Raw genomic sequence first — 19562 nt, forward strand, 5'->3', positions numbered from 1 at the left:
AGATAAGTCCAACTGTGTTTGAAACTCTACTTCATTCTTTTTAATAAGGCTCCCTGTGGTATAGATGTATTGTTATTTAACATTTAACTTGTTTCTAATTTGTGAGAAAGGGATATACTATGGTGGTGTGGGTTTTCCATTGCATAATGTTACAAGTAGCATTCTTGCGTGCATGTATGTGTTCCTGTATACATACATATCTTGGCATACTCTTTTGTGATTACATCCACAGTGAAGACGATGGAATTTTTAAGCCAGACAGCATGAAAATTTTAATTTTAATAGATATTGCCAAAAGCTGCACCAATGCAAATTCCCACTAACGGTTTATGAATGGTTATGTCAACACACCCATCAATGTTGCCTATTATTCAACTGTTACATCTTTGCCAACATCATTTGCTTATGCATTTTCTTAATTATGAATGAAGTTGAGTACCTCTTCATATGCTTATTGATTATATTCTTAGCTTAATTTTCTATTGGGTAGTGTATCTTTTTCCTTAACATGTAGAAACATGGTAGGAAAGGAGAAAATTAGCCCCTCATCTGCTCTTGCCAGTGTGTTATTTTTTGCCATATGTAAGTTTTAAATTTTTATATAGTCAAATGACCAATCTTTTTCTTTATGGCTTCTGCGTAGGCTGGATAAAAAATAGATTTAGATTCAGACCTATAAATAGGTACCCATGAAAAATGTAAAAACAACCCTGGCCAAAATTATCCTCAAGTTCTGACATTTAAAACAAACACTCCAGAAAACGTTTACACTTGTTACAGGACATGGAGTCCTGGATACCTGCCCAAACCTTCCAGAGCCGAACTCTACAGGTCCATTTATGGTCTTGGTCTGGTGCTGGCTGTGCTCATGTGCCTAAAGAGTGGGCTGTGAGGAGCCTTTCGGGTGAAAGCAAACACTACACACAATGGAAAACTGAATACAAGTTGCTGTGCTGAGTTATCACAGCCATGCTGACGTTTTGGTGGCTCTTCCTCAATCCTGGTAACCCAAATTCCATCACTATGGGGAGAATACGAAGTGCTTATTTCACTTCCTACCTGGGGAGAGTACTCTTGGTCTACCACCAAGGGTGTGTTGAAACAGTGTGAACATCTGAAGGGAGGTGTGTGTGCACCTACCCTATCACATGTAGAAGGATGGAAAGGTGATTCAGTGGAAAGATCCAGTCTTAAAATCTGGATCCTCCATTTCCTAGCCCTGTGACTTTGGTTAACTTAGTAAACCTGTATAATTTATATGTGTGACTAACTTTTGGCAAGTTTTAACACAATTCAGAACAAATCACAGTTTCTTTTAAATTTATAATTCTAGTTTACCAAGGATTTTTCAAAAAGGTCTTCTATGTGAAAAAAGCTATGTTGGTCATGTTTCTACATGAAAGAGCTCTCAAGATGACATTGCATAATTATTGAGAACGTTTTGGCACCTAAAATTTACTTATAGAAGAATAGATACTAGGTAAACAAAAGCCCTCAAAGTTAATGTTCGAGCGAGGCTAAGGCCCAAAAGGATGCTAACAGATTCTTTAGAAGGCTGAATGAAATGTACGCAAGAGAATAGTCTCAAAATGGCAGGGAGGAAACTAGAGGATATTTGTAGAATCTGTAGCCATGGCAATCGAAATATTCAGTATGCCATATAATTGAATCCAAATCTATAATTTACACATCTGCATTGAAAATGGCTTCATATTTCACAAGCAAGATGATGTATTGTTTCTGTAATGTATAATACTTTGGTAATACGTTTCGTGGATCAAAGTATTTTCCAGCATCAAAATTATAAATAGGTTGAGACAAAAACAGCTGACCTCACATGCATGACTAAAATAAGTTTCTTTGATGTGGGATACCATACAGATAGGGCAACTATAACCATTAAGTCTTTCGGGTCAAAGCAAAGAATACACACAACTGGAGATGAAAAGAGTATAACAATCCTCAAAACATTAAAAATACAATTACCATATGATTCATCAACTCCACTTAAGGGTATATACCCCAAAGAATGGAAAGCAGGGTCTTGAAGAGATATGTGTATGCCCACATTCATAGTGGCATTATTCACAACAGACAAAAGGCAGACACAACCCAAGTGTTCATTTTAGTAGATGAACTGGTAAACAAAATGTGATATACAATGTCATATTATTTAGCCTTAAAAAGAAAGGAAATTCTGATACATGCTATAACATGGACGAACGTTGAAGATCTTATACTAATGAAATAAGCCAGTCATAAAAGAACAAATACTATATGATACCACCTATGCAGTATCTAGAGTAGTCAAATTTAAGAGGCAGAAAGGAGAATGGTGGTTGCCATGGGCTGGGGGATGGGGAAATAGGTAATTATTGTTTAAGAGATACAGTTTCAGTTTGAGATGATAAGAAAGTTGGGGAGATGGATAATGGTAAAGGTGGTACGATAATATGAATGTGCTTAATGCCACTGAATTGTACACTTAAAAATGGTTAAGGTGGTACATTTTATGTTACTTATATTTTACCACAATATTTTTTTAAAACTTAAAAAAGACTGAGGTATACCTACTTTCACAGTTTGCTTGGGTTACCATAATATAATACCATAGTCTGGGCGGCTTATAAACAACAAAAATTTATTTTCACAGTCCCAGAGGCTGAGAACTCCAAGATCAAGTCACTGGCAGATTCAGTGTCTGGTGAGGGCCTGCTTCCCCGTTCATAGATGGTGACTTCTGTCTTCACATGGTGGAAAGGACTAGGCAATTTTCTGGGACCTCCTTTATAATCACTAATTCCATTCATGAAGGCAGAGTTGTCATGGCCTAATCACCACCCCAAGGCCCCAGTCCTAACACCATCACTATGGAGACTGGGTTTCAACCCATGAATGTTGCGGGAGCACAAGTATCCAGCCCATAGCACCTATGTAGTGAGGTTCCCTGAGGAAACAGATGACATACTTAAGATGAATCAAGTCTACTTGCAAAGTAGGTGCAGAGGGCAGAATGTGCTTGGAAAAGGTGCAGTGAGTTCGGGAAACTTCCCTCCACAGCCACAGCCAGCATGAGACAACCTCACTTTTCTACTTCACTCTGATCTCCTGCAGGGCTCCCGCTGGCCACACCCACCTGGAAGCCAGCGAGCACTGGTTGATGGAGTCTCCTGGGCAGACAGTAGGGTTGGAAACAGTGGATATGAATAGCAAGGTGGTTCAGCAAAATCTACACATGCCAGCATAAAGAGGAGGCCAGAGCACACAGCTAAATGAAAAACAGCAAGCTATGGAACAGGAGGTCTGGTATGATGTGAATCACAGTAAGGAGGGGGAAATGCCAGCACGAAGGGTATTTTCTACCAGCAAACCCAGAATAGAGTCTAAAAGGGATACACACCAAGCTGACAAGAGTGTTAACTTCTGTGGCAAAGATGAGAGAAAGAAGGAACTTTAATCTGCAGTGTTTCAAATTCTTCCAAGAGGAATGTGTTCATAGGCTTCATGGAGAGTTCAGTATTAATTTAAAAACAGTAAGTGGAATCCTTAATTGCTTTTATAAAATGGAGATATCTCCAGCTTTTGCAAAATTGGGTGAGGTAGCCCATACCCAGGCATGTCCTGGAAGCCCTAAGTAAGTAAAGAGTTGTAAGAGAAAAAGCATCAAATTATGTCAAGCTATGGCTATGCCAGTGGTTCTCAAAGTGTGTTCTCCAGATCAGCAGCATCACATCACCTGGGAACATGATAGGAAGTCAGATTTTTATACCCAACCCCAGAAATACTGACTCAGAAACCCTGGGATTATCTACTAGGGAGAGGGTCACATGTGACATGGTGGGGCCAATGTCTAAGGCCAGGCATTGCTAGACTTCATGGGCCAGAGCTGCCACAGACAGCAGTACAGACTGTACAATGCTCCTACAACTGTAGGAGGTGCTATTCACACAGTCTCTGATGAGAATGGCGTTCCCTGGGGTGACACAGTGCAAAACCTGCATCCTATACCTGTCAGCCCTTAAAGCAGTGGGGAACACGGAAGAGTTGTAAGCAGGCAGAAGACATCATCAGATTTGCATATAGAAAGACACCCTTGGCACCTTGATTAGAGAAGAAAGAGGTAATGGAGAGCTATTCCCAGCTGATTTGTCTCCTGTATATCTCTGGGGCTGTTAATTAACTATATCAAGAGTAAACTAGGCTGGGTGTGGTAGTTCACACCTGTAATACCAGCACTTTGGGAGGCCAAGGTGGGCAGAGAGTTTGAGCCCAGGAGTTTGAGAGGAGCCTGGGCAACATGGTGACGCCTTGTCTCTACTAAAAATAAAAACATAGCTGGATGTGGTGGCATGTGCCTGTGGTTCCAGCAACTTGAGAGGCTGAGGCAGGAGGATCACTTGAGCCAGGGAAGGCTGCAGTGAGCTGAGATTGCACCACTGCATGTTCCAGCCTGGCCAACACAGCAAGACCCTGTGATGACAACAACAACGAGTGAACTAAAGTAAAAGACACTTTGAATGGAATCCAGGTTGTCCTTATAGCCCAATTCAGGCCTCCAGATACTTGGGTCTCAATTAGCAGAGGGACAGGGGAAGGAGAAAGGAAAACAATGAAAGACTCCCAAGTCCTATATTACATGCACGTGTGTACACACACAAGCACACACACAGAAAAAAATGAAGGCGGGTGTGGGAGGAGCAGGGGCAAGCAGGTGTTGATGAGGACGAGGTCAGCACCTTGGGTAGGTAGTTTGAGGAAGATCCCTGAAGCTAGAGGGCAGATCTGGCTGGCGATACTGATTCAAAAGCCATCAGCACCCAGATGGTAATGCAACTACAAGCAAGGCTAAGATCACTCAAGGTGTGTGTAAACACTGGAAAATCAGCGGGCTGGGGCCAGAGCCCCAGAGAACCTCTACATTTAAGAACAGGAGCTAGTGGGGGAACATGTTGCACATGGCTTGGAAGCTAGGCAGCTGGAAAAGGCCAGCAGGAATACAACCAAAGAACTCTTGGCATGGCAGAGTCCAGGATTTAATTCAAGTGAGACGTGTCAGCAAGAGAAAAAGGAGTAGACAAGCACAGGGAAGTGCAGCCAATGTATGTTCTCCCTCAGGAGCACTGGGCTGCTGGTGGACTCTTTAAATGGGTCGGTGTGCATGCCACTCCGTCAGCACCCCTCCTCTACTCAGCCTCAAGAAAGACTTCATGCTCTGGACATCTTTTCTGGGGCCAGCGCACAGCCCCCCAGACCCCCGTTAACTCTCATTTTGAGGAGCTGAGATCAGCTGAGGAAAGCTTCGCCAAGCTTCAGAGGATCAAAAAGTGCATTTGGGAGGGGTAGGCGGGCAGATGGCGCCAGATTAAAAAGATGCTGGGCTCGCTCACTGCTCTGAGGTCTCTGAATTGCCTCCAGCACAGCAGTGTCGAATCAGGAACTCCATCATATGACCTAAAACCTTGTGAGTCTCTCCAAAAGACTTAGCCTGCTACAAGATACTGAGGGGGAAGACAGATGCACGTCCAGAGGGCTTGAGAGTCTAGAAGCCCAGCATCCACCAGATGCCTGCTGAAGTTGATGGCTGTTGCACACGCTGCGGTAAGTCTAAAGCATTTTGCATACTGTGTTGTAATTGCTTATTTTTTTTTAACCTCTTCCACCCTGCAACGCCTCTCCAAGTAGACTGCAAAATCTCTAGAAAAAAAATTTGTCTTGTCTCTGTATCTTTCCTGCCCAAATTGGGGCTGCCCTGCAGTAGCAGGCCCTCAGAAATGTATGTTAAATACCTGTTGACATGGGGAAGAACGATTTGTAGAAGCAGTGGTTGTACACACCTCTCCTCTGTTTTGTCAAAGACTTCAGTGTAGTGAGTGGGGTTGATAAACTACAGCCTGTGAGCCCAATCTGGCCCATGGGCTTATAAGCTTTTCAGTGGTTAAAATAATAATAATATTTTATGACATGTGAAAATTATACGAAATTCAAATTTCATTGTCCACAAATCAAGTTTTATTGAAATACAGCCGCACCCATTCACTTTCATCTTGTCAGTGGCTGCTTTCATGCCACGTCAGTAGTGTTGGGTAGTTGCGACAAAGTCTAAAATATTGACTCTCTGGCCCTTTACAGAAGTATGCTGGCCCCTGATCCACAGTAACACTAAATGTACATCCAAATATAATCTTCCTCACAAGTGGAATTCTTTTTAACTTTTAGACTTTCCAGTTACTGACATAAAAATGAGAGACATTTTAACTTACCTTGGGAGCATAAGCATCAAAACAAAGCAGTGCTGTAAAGTGAGCAGGCTGTGTGCTCGGAAAGGCTTGCATTTATCACCATGCTGAGAATGTCTAACAAGTTTTACTTACTTTCTAGGCCTCAGTCTCCTTATCAGTAAAAGGGGCACAATGGTAAGACCTTAAAAATTTGATATGAGAATCAAATAACTGAGTTTTTACCTCTTAACCTGGTATCTGACCTTTGGAAGTACCTGATAAATGGAACTACAATAATTTTTCTCTTTGTTTTTATAGGAATATTTCACTTTACAGAAGATACGCTCTTTAACAGTTGTACCTAATATGAATTACTTGTATCAGACAGCAGTTTCTATGTTTTATGACAAAATTGGAATTACTATTCTAGGACACAATTGTTAACTATGAATTCACTCAAATCTCAGTGATGAGTATCTAAATGAAAAGTTACGATAGTACGGCATGTTCTAGCCGGTGAAATATGACAAGAAAAATACAATAAAAGAAAGAGAGCTTTTCTTTTCTTTCTTTTTTTTTTTTTTGAGACAGAGTCTCGCTGTGTTGCCCAGGCTGGATTGCAGTGGCGCAGTCTTGACTCACTGCAACCTCCACTTCCCTGGCTAAAGTGATTCTCCTGCCTCACCTCCTGCATAACTGGGACTACAGGCATGTGCCACCATGCCAGAGTAATTTTTGTATTTTCAGTAAAGACAGGTTTTCACTATGTTGACCAGGCTGGTCTTGAACTCCTGACCTCAGGTGATCCACTCACCTTGGCCTCCGAAAGTGCTGGGATTATAGTTGTAAGGTAACATGCCTGGCCAAAAGGAATAGATATTTGAAAGAGAAAAACAATTCTCATTATTTAGAGATGACATAATGGACTACCTTAAAAAGCTTTAGAGCAAACTATAATACCATTTATTTAAATAGTCGCAAATTGCAATAGCTATATATTTATGTATACAAACTGATATATACATACATACAAATACACACATTTATGGATATAAAATATCAAACAACAAAAGCATTGTATAGCGATTCTCTGCAGGAAGAAAAAATACTCAATGTTTTACTGAGGGTCATAAGAAATGTTATGAAATAATATGAATTACAGCCCTTCAAATAAATGAAAAATATGACCACAAAAACAGAACAGTTGGTTAAAGGTCCAAAGAAAAATATGATGGCACAACTACAGGGATGGAAAGGCTTCAGACAAGCATCAACTCAATGTTACACAGCAGGACAGCACACAGCCCTCCCATTGCTCTGATGTCCTTGGCCAGTGCTTTCCGGAAGCTGCATTCATTTAGGAATGAACAGATGCAACTGGCAGAAAGGAGGCAGAAGCCTTTTCAAAAAGCAGCAGGAAATGAACAAGTAGAGAATGCATTCACTGAGACCCTGGCAAAGGATCCAAAGTGTTCTGTAAAAGGAGTTCAGAGTCTGGGAGTGAGTTTACTAGATTTACAAATCAGTAATGGATGATTTCAGTGAAATGAAATATTTCTTACAAGCAGATAGCAAAGGGCATGCTTGGACTTCCCTGAGACCTCTCCTTTTGCGAGGCACTGTATTCTGCGTATTTGGGAAACCTTTGGACTAAAGGGCTGACTTTTACTATTTAATATAGAAACCTGCAAAAAAGAAGGCATGGCAAGATACCACCATCCATTTTAATAGTCAAGGCTGTAAATATATCAAAGAATTCTGGAGACTAGAAGACAATCTAGCTGCAAAGTTAAAAAAAAAAAAGTTGAGGTTTAATTTATGTAAAGTTAAGAAACTATAAAACTCCTTTGTCCTAAAGATATTTAAAGTAAGTCTTTAAAAAAGCTTAAAAACCACAGTGATGCATATTACCACCAGCAGTCTGAAGGAAATCACAGGGAGATTTCAAGTTCCCTCTGAGTAACAAATTAGTCACTCTGAACAGATCAAGTTCAGTTTTAGAAAAAACAGTGACCTCTGAAAGCACAGGCTTTGACTGCTGTGGGCCACTCATCACAGGCTGCCTGTCCTACAAGCACACGGTCAGGTGTGCCGTTTGAGATCAGAAAGACTCTTTATTAAAAATGAAAGAGAACTTGGTCTTCTCTTGCTGCTTTGATGTGAGATCAACAATTTCTAATAAAAGGGATTTTTTCCCCCTAGACAGGGCTACAGACTAGAAATCTATGTTTAAAAGGATATGTTTTCATTGGCAAGCTCCAGTTTAATTAATTTCGATTTATAAAGGAGTAGCAAAGGTTAGTGACATTGTTACCCAGGCATGCAAATTACAAGTGAACATAATTCTAGTTTGCATTTTGGGAAAATATTCAGTGTGTCTCAGGAGGTGAAACATACCATAGAAGGGCAGGAGATGTATACTTTTCATATATATATGAAAGATCATATATATATGAAAATCATAAATGTGAATCATATATATGAAAATCATAGCTCTAAATTATATATAAATAAATATAACAAATATATATTTATAATATATATAAAAGTATATATATTATATAATTTTTTAAAAAAATTACCTCCTCCTGTAATCCCAGCACTTTGGGAGGCCGAGGCGGGTAGATCACAAGGTCAAGAGATCGAGACCATCCTGGTCAACATGGTGAAACCCCGTCTCTATTAAAAATACAAAAAAATTAGCTGGGCATGGTGGCACATGCCTGTAATCCCAGCTACTCAGGAGGCTGAGGCAGGAGAATTGCTTGAACCCAGGAAGCAGAGGTTGCGGTGAGCCGAGATAGCGCCATTGCACTCCAGCCTGGCTAACAAGAGCGAAACTCCGTCTCAAAAAAAAAAAAAAAAAATTACCTCCTATGGCAGAGTCAAAAGGTATGGGTAGGTACTAGCAGAAAGACTTTTCACAATGTGGCTCTGTTAAAAGCAGAGCAAATAAGTTAACATTCATTAATTTTATGCATTGCATGTTTCCACATTTACAGTAACTATGCTTTTTTGAGGGCTTCCTTGCTCACAGTTACGATTTTGTTAAGTCATATATATATATGTGTATATATATATGTACGTGTGTGTATATATATCTGTATACGTGTGTATGTGTGTGTGTACAGACAGAGGAATGCCATGTTTTATGAACACATGTCAGTTTCTAAGGAATCAAGCCCCATAGAAGACCACTGAGGAAGTATTTGGAGGCAGAACTTCAAAACTTCTCCTTCCTTCTGTTTTCCCACATTTGGGAGAAGGGAGAGGATTTGTGAAATGTGGCCAGTTATAGGCATTCAAGAAAAGGCTGAATCTCTTTCATGTTCATAAATTTGAACATATGTAACAAAATAGAGAAGGCACTAAATCTGGAGAGGCAGCCGTAGAGTCCTTTTTCAACCGATTGGGAATACATTTTAAGCTCAAAGTATTCTTTACTAATAACCACATGCACTAATGATAAGCAGCTACTCCATTTGAGCCCTGGTATCCAGATTTTTCCCATCTCTAGGCTCACACATAGTGTCCTTTCTGCCAAGGAGAGGCATGCTGCTCCCCACTTGCTGCCTCCTGTATTTTCTGGGTCTCACCCTCTCAGCCAAGGCTTCCCGGATTCACCAATCTCACATGGTTTTCCATGCTTGTTTCTCTCATCTCACCCTGTCTCTTTCCTTCACCACGCTTAGCTGTGCACTGTCTTTATCTCTGCTTCACTTCTGTCCTTTCCCCACTGGACTGTGGGCTTCCTGAGGGCAAGAACCCTTTGTGTCAGTAGAGCCAGACATTAGGATGTCATGGTGAAAATACAGGCTTTAGACATAGATTGCTGGGTCCCAATCTCAGCTCTGCTGTGCACACGGTGTGTGATCTCAGCAAGTTACTGAACCTCTCTGGGTGGTAGTTTCTTCATCTTAAGGGGATGTAGGATTAATATTACCTACCTCACATTTTTTCTATGCTTAAAATCAAAAGTGATGATGCAAGGAAAGCATTTAATATGCTCTCTGGCACATAATAAGCCTTTCGTAAAATGAGCACTATTATTATTCACCATTGTATATCTAATGCCATCCATAGCCTCAATACTAAGATGCTGAATAGTCATTAAATCGATTTACTTATATATTTAAAATTATATCAGAGTATTCTCACACCAACCCATAAAGTATCTGCATACCCATTCCACAGATAAGGAACTAGAGAGCTGGAGCCTTCTGTTTTCTAAGACCCATCCTTGCCAGCATAAACCCAGAACATTATCTCCATTACATCTCTCCTGTCAGGTTTTCTCATCAACTTTGCATGCAGGAGCAGTCAGAAACAAAGTACATATATCTATGAAGAACAAATCTGTAGCCATGAAACCAAAGCTTATTCAATTATGAATTGAGGACATACAGATGGAGCGATGTGGAGAATGTGCATATTCTCCAGTCCTGTCCCATAAACTCTTTGAGTCTTAGGTTTTTTTTTTTTTTTTTTGAGACAGTCTTGGTCTGCTCCCCAGGCTGGAGTGCAGAGGCATGATCTTGGCTCACTGCAACTTCCACTTCCCGGGTCCAAGTAAGTCTTCTGGCTCAGCCTCCTGAGTAGCTGGGACTATAGGCATGTGCCACCATGCCCAGTTAATTTTTTTTTTTTTTTTGAGATGGAGTTTTGCTCTTGTTGCCCAGGCTGGAGTGTAATGGCATAATACTGGCTCACTGCAACCTCTGCCTCCTGGGTTCTAGGGATTCTCCTGCCTCAGCCTGAGTAGCTGGGATTACAGGTGCCCATCACCATGCCAGCTATTTTTTAAAAAAATTTTTAGTAGGTTTCACCATATTGGTCAGGCTGGTCTCAAACTCCTGACCTCAGGTGATCCACCTGCCTTGGCCTCCCAAAGTGCTGGGTTTACAGGCGTGAGCCACCACGCCTGGCTGAGTCTTAATTTTTACCTTCTGTGAAATGGTGACAATATAACCATCCTGATGCACAGTGGTAAGGATGGAAGGAGATGATATATGGAGAAGGCCTCATGCATGGCTTGGCATTAAGTAGGTGCTCAGTAAAAGACAGCATCCATTACTCACTTCCTATCCTCCCCACAGGATATAAACCAGTAAATGATTTTTAAGGTCACAAGTTATACTTCATCCTGGATCTTATCAATTCAATATTGAAAATCCATTAGAAACAGATATTTTGCTTTTGTAGTAAAAGGCAGCTAGAATGTGCAGTAGGTATTGTTAGGTGATTCTTTCTCAAAGTTTCCAATTTCTCTTATGATAAAATACAAAGAATCAAAAACTCCATCTGTACTAGAATCTGACTGTCAGCCTTGCTATTTCCAATTCCTAAATCTAGGACATGAAAAAAAAAATCATACATTCTGAGCTGTTCTCAGAATTCTCAGGTCTATGAATAAAGTTGTTTCAGGGAAAGTGGCTGTCTTTCTTTGAGCTATTTAAAGTAGTCTAACTAATTATGAAAAGAATTTGCCCACTCCTAATAGTAGAAAGACTCATTTTCCAGAACTCTGGTTAGCGTGGACTCAGCACTGTTGAAAGGAGGACAAGAGGAATTCTAAATAATCACTTTTCACGTCATGTCCCAGACCACCCAGAAAGACCACTTGACCTAAAAACCAAAGGACGGAAATAAACTCCAATTATTATTTTTTTAGATGGAGTCTCGCTCTGTCACCAGGCTGGAGTGCAGTGGCGTGATCTCTGTTCACTGCAACTTCCACCTCCCAGGTGAAAGCGATTCTTCTGCCTCAGCCTGAGTAGCTGGGACTACAGATGCCCGCCACCACGCCCAGCTAACTTTTGTATTTTTAGTAGAGATGAGGTTTCACCATATTGGCCAAGCTGGTCTCTAACTCCTGACCTCGGGATCCACCTCCTTCCAAAGTGCTGGGATTACAGGCATGAGCCACCATGCCCAGTTATAAACCCTTATTTTCTTTGATTGGGAAAAACACGAACAAGAGAACTCTTCTCCCAGGATAAGCAGACATGTGAGGCTCCATTCATTAGGTCTCTGTTCTGGCATAGCCAAAAGCCCACCAGTTTATGTCCACACACAGTAAACCTGGAGAAATAATTCTTGCTGACACTCAGAAGTACAGAGGTCAAGGTCAAAAAGCAGTGGTCTCAGAGGTCAAGGGCTGCTCCCCCAGACTGAAAAGATTGAGGGCTGGATGGCTCCTTGTTACTGACGTGGTTGCTTGGATTTCTCCTCCCTAGACCTGCCTGGGATGCAGGTGTCTTGAGCAGCTGGCTTTAAAAAAACCTTCCAACATCCAGTCCTGCTTTATCTGGTGTACCAGAAGGCTGACTATCTGTTATCCTTTCTGAAGGCCAGGGGAAGCTTGCTAAGGAGTCTTGAGGCTACCGGTGTAGAGAAAAACATTTCAATGGGAAGAATGGCCAATGGAGGTAAGTAATCATCAATAAAGATTAGACAAATCACACAATATACAGTGGAGCACTGTTAAAGTTAGATTAACATTACCAAAAGAAAACATGGCCCAGTTTTAGCCCACAGGAGACTCTTGGGGATAAACTGTCAAGAATAAACAACTGACTCAGAAAGAGGATGATCTTTTATATGTGATTATGAAGTAATGTGGATGATTTCAAATTCTGCTAATTTCAACATTAAATGCTATTCTTCACTCTATTTCCAACTGGATTTTAATTATATTCACAGAATAATAGGGCCATGTTGTGAAGCTCAAAAAAAGTAATAAAATGAATCACTTTTACAGGATGGTCCAACAGCATGAACTAGGTTGTGGGATTGAATATTGCTAAAGAATTTCTTAACTTGTTGTACACAATTTGGCATTGAGGTCTGTGCATCAGTGCTTTTTGGACTGGAGGAAGAAGTGGAATGGCAAGGTAAGGTGGACACATTCAGTCCTAAGAATCTTTTGGGGGAAACACACACACACACACACACACACACACACACACACGGCAAACCTTGTAAAAAACTGCTAACCCAAAGGATAGTGGAGATAAAATTTGCTGATCAGGCTGTTTTTCATAATAACTCTGACAAGGTTAATGAATACTTATAAATATTTAAGGGGTTTTTGTTTTGTGTCCCCATGGCCAGGGCTGTGGAGCAAGGATTTGGAACTGGGGTCTACATGTGCAAATAAAAAGTAAGCACCTCTGCTGGAAAGAATCTTACACCACCTTTCTACATAAGCTAGGTCTTGCTCATTATCTTCTAAAGATGGACTAAGAAATCTCAAGAGCTCAGTGGTCTAGCTTCTTGTTTAGTAGCTGCAGGGAAAGAGACTGTGCAAGTGTTCAATGCCGGCACCCTGCCACTGGCATATGCTTGTCCCAAGGCATTAAGACAAAACTGTACCAAGCCAGGGCAAACACCTGCCTCTATCTAGGGCTGCAAACAGGTGGCCTGAGGCTTCTGTGCTACATGCTCTTCACTGCCCACAGTCCCCACCTTTCCCTATTGCTTTGTACCTCTGCTACAGCAGGAACATTTGCACTGTCACCTTTGGGACTCCTTCTGCCTCACTGCACCCTAGTATCCCTCAGAACATCCATTTCTAATTCAAGCCGGCAAATACTGACTTTCTATCATCTGGAAAGCACTTTGTTAAGCAAAAGGGCTCTGGGAGTATGGGGCGAGCATATCACAAAAACAATAAAATAGAGCTGGTTCTCAAGGTGATGGCAAGGGGCTGGATAGAAAGATAAGAAATCTATTTCAAAATGCCTGCGTCCAACTACATTGTCTTGATTGACTTACGCATTAATTCCCTCAAACAAACCAAAAACAAATACATGCCAGGCTGCGTTGAGTCTAGGTTCTACCACTTCATTAAATGAGCTATATTAGGCAAGTCATTTAATCTCGTTATGCCTCAGGTTCCTCATCTATGAACAGGAGAGAGTAATAGTCCCTTCCTTATAGGATGGTTGTAAAAAATTATATGCATTAATGCACAGCAAGCCCTCAGAACAGTAAGTGTAAGCATTCCATAAATGTTAGCTGTCACCGTCACCATCACCATTATTAGCATGATTTTATTTCTTACCTATTCATGTAATCATAATTTCTTAAACTTCTGGTAACCACTAGAAAAGCCTGATGCAAAGCCACAGAACACAAATTCCCTTTGCACTCTGGGGGTCAAATTTTGGCCTCACCACGGTGGTTCTGTTAAGCTAAATTCTCTATCAGCCTGAAGTTAAAGGTGGAATGGTAGAACAATTACCACAAAGATGTCTAGAGAGGTCTGGTTCTTTTACTAAGCACGGTGTAGACACTTTTTATGACTTAACACTCTTGCAATAAAAATTAAGTGGTTACATAAGACCACTACCAAATGACAAAACCACGATTATATACTGGCTCCCTACAAAATCCTTCACAGAAACGGACATTAGTTGAGAACTAGTATTTAAAATGAATAACCTCAGTATCGATGACAACATATTCAAGTTTTTATGAAAACCAAGGCAATTCTTGGTGCTTTGAGAATTTTTTTCAATCAAAGTAACCATTAAAGTGATCTTGTAAAAAGTCCTGATACACCTGGGTATGCTAAATCCAGGTCAAATATAAGAACAAAACTATAAATGGCATTCATAGCTTAATGTGGTCACTTAAATTGGGGTGAAAACAATACAGATCGAATGTTCTTCTTCTTTTTTAAGTAAATTTAAACCAGAAATTTTGTATTTATTTCTTAAGGAGAAAATAGGAAAATCTCTGGTTTCTACTCATTACTCATGTACCTCAAAATGTAATCAATCAAAACTTTGAATTTTAAGAAAAAGATGTCACTAATTTGTTCAATGGACCAGCATATTGACAACTCCTCTGTTAACTTTGTTGTGACAAATTTAGCGGGTTATGATGAAGATCAGATAAAGGATACAGCTTTGAAGAAAGCCAGATAAATGGAAAAAATTATTACTTGACTATAATTTCTAATTATCTTTATCAAGAGTGCTAACACTGTCCCAAAAGGTGTTGGAAAATAAACTATCGTGTTTGTTTTGAATCAGGTGAATCCTGCCTTTCTCCCTGGCTCCTCCACAGTCAGTCATGTGTCCTATTCTACTGATGCTATTGCCTTAAATTTCCCTTGTTCATATCTCTATCATAACCATGTTTGCCTGTGTTACACTTGAGGATGACTTGGGTTTGTATGTATCACTGCACTCCACGACTGGTTATAGGGGCTGATCTTCCTGTCTGACCCAGTGTCCCAACCCCCTTCCCAAATGCTACTTCTGGTTAGTTGCTACCAAAGCTGCATTGTCAATCAAAGAGATACCCTCCTTGGAAGGAAGTGTCTCTCCTTCAGTCAGGGGTGTGCAAGGGACTGCCTTCCTGGTCCAGAGCCAAACACATCTCAAGGCCTACATGTTGCCTCCCAAATTCCCAAGGCAACACACATAAAATACACACATTTGCTCATTGAGTCTAATTGGCCTAATGTTTAGACTGGGTATCATCAACACTTTAGCTGCATTCAGGGTTCAGGCAGAAACATGAAGGAGGGAAGTGAACTCAGCGCACACATCTCCACCCAATGGAAGCAGCCACTTTCAGCCCCTGCTGATAGCTGGCCCAGTGGGGACTCAGGGAGAGGCAGAGTGTCACATAAAATAATGCCAAAACTCCAGACTTTTCTGTAAAAGTCTCCCAATTTTCAATCATTGGCAACAAATTCCAAATTTTTTAAACACAGTGTTAGTTCAACAAAACTCTTCTTTGGTGACATTTCAGCTCAAGCCTACCAATTGTGGAGCTAACTCCCAAACAAGGTCAGGACACCCAAATAATAATTTCCATCTCTCCAGCTTTGCAAACATAAATGACAAATAACGAGCGCCTACCGTGCACCATGCGTTGTGCTGATGGCGTTCCATGTATCATCTCACTTTCATCCTCATTACACACTGACTGTGATATTGTTACTTCTGGCAAACACATGAAGAAAGGTGCTGAGAAAAGACCTTGTCTAAGTTTTCACAGCCCAGTAGAAGCAGGATTAGAATTTAGATCTGCATGACTTTAAGCTCTATCTGCTTTCCACTAAACAACCTGAATTGCATCTAGAAACAACCAAGAACAAAGACGACCTCGCAGAAAGGGCATATTCAGTCCTGGGAGATTAAGCGAAGCGGCATTACAGATCTCCATGTTACTTGCTGAGGGCATATGTTGCCATGGCTGTTGTTTAGAGGGTCAATGGTCTATTGTGGTAATCTAAGAAACAAGAAATTTGATCTCATTTCAAATTTATCATTCAGCCCTTTAGTGTAGTGACTGCTGGCTAGAGTGCCACTGGCCAAAAGAATCTAGAAATCTGGCCACTAACTGCATTCACAAACAAAACTGCTACTAAAAATCATAGTTCAAAAAAGGCAAAACCAGAATCTCTTTGAGAAGTCGTTAACTCAATGGGTCTTTATGTCCATAGGTTTCGCATTTGACAAGTTGATTTTAATCTGATTATTTCAACATCAAAGACAGAAAAAAATGTTAGACATCAAATGGATCAGAAATGAAGCATTTTACAAAGGAAGTCTAATAACCTCACTAGCAATCTCTTAATTAAGTTAGTTTAATCAAGTTTCCATATTCTTTAATGCTATTTTTGGTGAGAGTTAAGGCAAAAGCAACTGAATCCCAAATTAGTGCATAGGCCAGCTGCAATTTTTATTTGCCTTAATTTTGCTTGACAATGGAGTCACTGGGAAGGATATCACTTCCTCCCAAAACTTCTACCTCTATCCCCTTACTCTAATCTTTTCAAAAACAAATTTCAATTATTTATAGAGCTGTAGAATCACCAGAATTTTAAATCACCTATCAATCTACTTTTTATTTTCAACTCCAAATGCAATAATTGAAAAAAATCTACCCATGGCATATATGAAACTTAACAGGCTTTTAAAAATTGTTTTTCTTAATTTTGTAACAGGAGTGGCCTAAGGAATGATCTTGGGGACCTATCCCATATAAGAAACAGAATATCCACCAAATGTCCAGAGTAACAGTTGAAGTCATCAGTTGCCCCTGCATTTGAAGTGGGAGGGTCTTACAAGGTGTAATACCCAAAGTAAAAAACCCAGGATAGAGAAAGCCAAAGAAATCAGCTATTGACGGTGTTACTGGGTGTTCCATTCTGTACTTTGTGTTTCTTCACTGAGTATCATCTTCATTTTCTCCCTTCTGTGTGCAGGTCACCTATTCAATGAGATTAGCCTGACCACCCTATACCAAATAACACATCTGATTCCAATTCTCTAGTCCCTACTCCCATTCTTCTTTCTTCATTTTTTGTTATACCACTTAGTACCACCAGATGTCTTATATGTTAATTTGGCAGTTATTATTTTCTATTTATAACTTATTTTCGATTTATTCCCCCATTAAAATGCAGATCCATGAGGTCTGGACCTTTGACTCTTTTGCTTACTGTTGAGTCCCCAGCACCTAATAGTTAATCAATAGATTTTTTTGAATTAATTTACAAGTAAGCAAATGATCAATCATTAACTGTCACACCGACGAGAAGGTAAATGCTTCAAAAGCAGCACTCTTGCTTTTCTCAGTCTTTCCTCTAACCTCTCAAAACCTGCAACAATGCCAGGCACATAGCAATGAATGGCTGAATCTGCGAGTGAATGAGTGATTTACTCTTGTTTGTTCTGAAGCTATGCTAACCCCATTAGCAGTAATCTTCCATGTTCAGTCAAGATTCCAGTGGAGGTTAAATTCTCTCTCTCTCTTTTTCTGAATCTGGGACCTTTCCACATCTATGGAAGTGAATTTTACAGCAAGTGCATCTCATTTTATGATTTTATTATTTTAACTCTTAGAGTTCTGGTGAAAGGAGCAGATTCATTCCAGTAGTTTCTTGGAATGGAGTGCTTGTAGAAAGGATTATGTTCATGGGAACCAATGACCAGATCTCAGGAGGTTCAGAAAACCATGGGTCAAGATTTACAAGGGGTCTGTGAGCCAGCAGGAGCCCCTAGGTCTTGCCTCGGCAGTACTGCCTCTCTTAACCTCATGTTCTCCTCAGCTTTTCACAGATTTCCTATTATTCTCTTCACATCTTATAGATAACATCTTTTGACACTGATGATTCCAAGACACCTTTATAGACCTGAGGCTCAGAAAAGAGGGTAGATTCCATTTCTGTCTTTGTAATAGTTTGCTATAAGGTCTTCAAAACACTTCTTGTTTACAAAGGACAGCACTGAGCAAATCACTCTTGCTTTGCTGAGTGCAGTAGATTGTATTATTTATTGCTCAGTCTATTTGCTGCCCCTCCCTGTGGGAAGATGATACTTCCCTGTCCTGGTGATGTCAGACTTCATCCTGTCACTTGTTAATGCAATGTGCCATCAGTTGCCCCTTATGAGAGGTTAAGGCTAAGGACCATCACCTGGGTCTGCCATGTTGTCTTTTCCTTCTGCCTTAACACCAGCAATGACCCAGGTGGCAGGTTGCTCCTTCAGCCTGGGTTCTGGAAGGGACATGGAACAGAGCAGCTGCTGACCCAAAATGGTAATATATCAAGAGCAAGAAACAGATCATTGTTGCTGGCCTCTGAAATTTTCAGAGTTGTTTGTTATTGCAGCAGAGCTTAGTCTAAGCAGAGCAATACAGTGACAATCATTTTGTGATGATCATGCATTTCTTCACACGCCAGTATATCAAGATATGCAAATAAGGACCTGGAATTGCCCTAACAGTATCCAAGGATTCCTCTCTACATCTGAATGGAGACTCACTGGAGCATCAGTAACACAAATGCCCAGTAACAGCAAAGGCAAAGACGTATCACCTAAGTCATGGACTATCAGTGCCTCTATCCCTACTCCCAAAGCTTACCAGTAAAAGCAAAGGCTCCAGAGAAAATAAAAACAGACGCACAGCCACAGAGCTGTCTTTTTGGGGAGAGAATATCTTGTGAAAGTTTCACCTGACAGTTCACATAGGCTGACTGCAGTGTGAAAACAAGTCAAGTTCCATTTAGGTCCATAATTAGAGTAACTGCCGGTTTACAACCTGCATTTCCTAAACTGTCATTCTCCAGTCCTCCATTGTTACACATGGTGTAAACCTCTCCCATAATGTACACCTTGAAGGTGATTATAGAATACTATTTATTTTGCACCCACATGCATAGGATATTGCAAAACAAGCAAAGCAGACTCTAGCTGTGCCCTGAAGTAACCTGGCTTAGGATTTAACTGCAGGTAAAGGGACATTTTACAAGGATTTGGATTTGGGGTTTCTCCATAATTATATATTATGTAACACCAATGTAAAAGGAAAATATGA

At 40.5% G+C, this 19562-nt stretch overlaps 1 protein-coding gene and 1 long non-coding RNA gene across 4 annotated transcripts in view; one reads left to right on the forward strand and one right to left on the reverse strand.

The window, feature by feature from the left end:
• PDZRN3 (PDZ domain containing ring finger 3) overlaps positions 1–19562 on the reverse strand; it is a 250708-nt gene that overhangs the window by 136296 nt on the left and 94850 nt on the right. The gene's annotated exons all lie outside the window — the stretch shown is intronic.
• The window catches only part of LOC135268869 (uncharacterized), a 33437-nt gene continuing 19174 nt past the window's right edge, over positions 5300–19562 (forward strand). The window contains exons 1-2 of the long non-coding RNA XR_010337203.1: positions 5300–5598; positions 12568–12646. This is a non-coding gene — a long non-coding RNA (uncharacterized LOC135268869). The remainder of the gene's footprint in view (positions 5599–12567; positions 12647–19562) is intronic.

The sequence above is a fragment of the Aotus nancymaae genome, unplaced genomic scaffold (assembly GCF_030222135.1).
Source record: "Aotus nancymaae isolate 86718 unplaced genomic scaffold, 86718_ANA_hifiasm-v0.15.2.pri h1tg000046l, whole genome shotgun sequence".
NCBI lineage: Eukaryota > Metazoa > Chordata > Mammalia > Primates > Aotidae > Aotus > Aotus nancymaae.